Here is a 3,361-nt window from a genome sequence, read left to right on the forward strand (position 1 = left end):
ATTAAAAAGCAGAAAATAATATAAGCAACTTAAGCAATAAGATAAAAAAGCAGAGTATCAACAAGATAGTCTATAGACAAAAGGGATATAACGCAAATAATTATAAAAATTGAAACCGATATCACCATAAAAATGATAACAAAATGACATGAACATACTTATCAATAACAGCAGTGAAGGAAAATGGATTGAGTTCACCAAGTATGAGACAAGTACTAGAATGGATAAGAAAACATGAAACTTTAATGTTGTGCTCACAAGAAATGCACTTCGATAAGCAGATTAAACAGATTAAAAATCAAAGAATATGAAAATATATATCAAGCGAATGGTAGTCAAGTAGGAGTAGCAATATTAATCTCTGATGAAATAGACATCAAAATAAAAGACATACTGAGAAACAAAGCAGGTCACTATAAAATCATGAAAGCTTTAACTGAACAAGAAACCATATCATAGTTAATATACATGCACTAAATGAAAAACCTTCAAAATACATTAATCAAATTCTTGCAGAAATGAGACGAGGTAGAAATGGGGAGCTGATCTCAGAGGCTCAGGTGGGAAAAGAATGCTTTGAAAATGATGATGGCGGCATATGTGCAAATGTGCTTAACACACCGGAGGAATGTATGGATTGTGATAAGAGATGTAAGAGCCCCCAATAAAAGTTTTAAAAATAATAAGAATAAAGAATTTTTTAAATGTTTAAAGAAAGAAAGAAATGAGAGACAAAGAGACCATAATATGATAATGCTAGGAGATTTCAATACATCACTTTTGACCAAAGATCAAAGAAATTTAATGACTCAGAAGAATTAACGCGATCAATTTGATCTCTTAGCCATATATAGAACACTTCATCCAACAAAAACATTCCATATTTTTCTAGTGCTTGTGGCATCTACTCCAGAATAGATCATATTTAAGTCCATATTTTAGCAAGCATCAATAAATTCAAACACTTTGAGATACTATAAGCCATTTTTCAGATCATAATGCCATAAATTTAAAAATCAATCATAGGCTGATCAACTCAAAAATCAAATACATGGAAATTTAACAACACTTTACCTAAAAACCACAGAGTAATTGAAGAAACTAAGACCAAAATTAAAAGGTTCCTTGAAACAAATGACAACAAAAATACAACATATCAAAATCCTTGGTGCACATCGAAAGCAGGATTCAGGGGCAGTTTACAGCCATCACTGCACCCATCAAAAAGGCAGGAACACCTTAGCACATCAACTCAGCAACTGGGAAAAGACCTGAAAAACAAACCCTCAGAGACTAAAAGAAAAGAATTAATAAACTTTAGAGCGGAAATAAATTAATCAGAAAATTTTAAAACTATAGAAAACACCAACAAGACAAGATCTTTGAAAAGACTAACAAAAGTGTTAAACCTAACAAAGAAAAAGAAAATTCTATGAATAAAAAAGATAAATTAGTGACATTACAACAGAGCCAAAAGAGATTTTTCAAAAATCACATAGAATGATGAAAAATTACATTTCAATCAATTTTTTTTTAACAATTTATTGGGGCTGATACAATTCTTTTCACAGTTCATACATATACATACATCAATTGTATAAAGCACATCTGTACAGTCTTTGCCCTAATCATTTTTTTTTCTCTTTTCTTCTTTTACATTTTATTAGGGACTCAAACAAGTCTTACCACAATCCATACATATACATACATCAATTGTATAAAGCACATCCATACATTCCCTGTCCCAATCATTCTCAAGGCATTTGCTCTCCACTTAAGCCCAATCAATTTTTAAAATCTAGAAGAAACGGGCAAATTTCTAGAACGGCATGACTTACCTAAATGAGCACTGCCGCGGAAGCCCTCAACAAGCCTATCCCACGGAAAGAAACAGAGCTCGTCACTAAAAGCTCCCGCAGTGGCAAAACGTCCAGGCCCAGTTGGTTTCCCTGGGGAGTCTCCCCAACATTTAGAGACGGGTTAATATCAATTCTACATGAACAATTTCATGATATTCAAATGAATAATATACTCCCAAACTCATTTTTCAAAGCAACTATAACTCTAACACCTAAACAAAGCAAAACGATCACCAAAACCCAACAACCCTGCATTTGAGTCTGTGCTGACTCATCGTGCCCCTAGAGGACAGGCTAGACCGGAACTCTTCACAGGAATAGAAAGCCTCGTCTTTCTCCTGAGGCGTAGCTAGTAGTTTCAAACTACTGACCTTGCAGGTAGCAGCCCCGTGCATAGCCACTATGCTACCAGTATTGAAAATTATAGACAGATATCTCTGATGACTACAGACATCAAGATTTTCAATAAAATTCCAGTCCACAGAATTCAACAATGCATTAAAAAATACATCAAAAATCATGTGGGATTCACACCAAATATGCAAGAAAGGTTTACTAATTGAAAATCAGAGAGTTCTTGATGTGGGTGAGTGCTGTTCTTGGAGGCAGCCAGTGCTAGCCCTGTGACCCAAGGGAGGAATTAGCAGCTGACCTCAGCTGTGGTACTGGTGGCCGCCATGTCCCTAAAGATTCAAACGAGCAATGCAACATACAAGAATGATCCCAAGTCCACCCATCGCTGGTCTTCATTGAAAAACTCCCCACAGCTGTGGTAAAGAAGTCTAACGTGGAGATTGTCTTCTCCACATACAGCCATGTGGCCAGCTTCCTCATGCACAAGGCCCCTGCCTTTGTCCATTATGCTCACGAGCACCATGCCCATGCAGCTGTGCTGGGAGAGAACGGGCAAGTGCTGGCCAGGCAGACCCTGGACATTAACATGGCTGGAAAGCTCCACAGACCCATGGGGCTCAAGAGACTATCAGAGCCATCTGTCACCTGTGCCAGTGCCCAGGGCAGTCCCCAGGAAGCAACCCTGGGTCACAGTCTCTTTGGTCCAATGACTCAAAACCCCCATACCCATCAGGCTCTTTGCCCACTCCATAGCCATTAGCAGCAGCTCAGCCAAGATAAGTTAAAGAGCAGTGTGCTGCATACCATCAAGACAGAGCTGACGCAGATCAAGGCCAACGTAGATGCCCTGCGGGGCCACTTGGGGCAGATCACTGAGGAGCAAAAGGCCAACCTAGATAGCAAGAAGAAGGGTGACAGCAGCAGTGGCAGGGGCACCTGCGGTGGTGGCGACAGCAGTGGCAGTAATAGTTGGCCACCGCCCTCCCCGCCCGCCCAGCTCCCAAGAGGACATAGTTTCAGAAGCAGGCATGCCCAGGGAGAAGCATGAGCTCGAGATGATGGCTTTGAGGAGGGGCTGCTAACTGGAGCACAGCCAGGACACAGATGGGGAGGACGGGGTAAGCAGTAAGCAGGCTGACAGGAGCTAA

The 3,361-nt window shown here is 39.8% G+C and overlaps 1 pseudogene; it reads left to right on the forward strand.

Annotated features, from left to right (window-relative positions):
- Positions 1-2,536: 2,536 nt before the first annotated feature.
- Positions 2,537-3,361, forward strand: LOC142440216 (RNA-binding protein Raly pseudogene; annotated as a pseudogene).

This window comes from Tenrec ecaudatus, chromosome 2, assembly GCF_050624435.1.
Source record: "Tenrec ecaudatus isolate mTenEca1 chromosome 2, mTenEca1.hap1, whole genome shotgun sequence".
Classification (NCBI taxonomy): domain Eukaryota; kingdom Metazoa; phylum Chordata; class Mammalia; order Afrosoricida; family Tenrecidae; genus Tenrec; species Tenrec ecaudatus.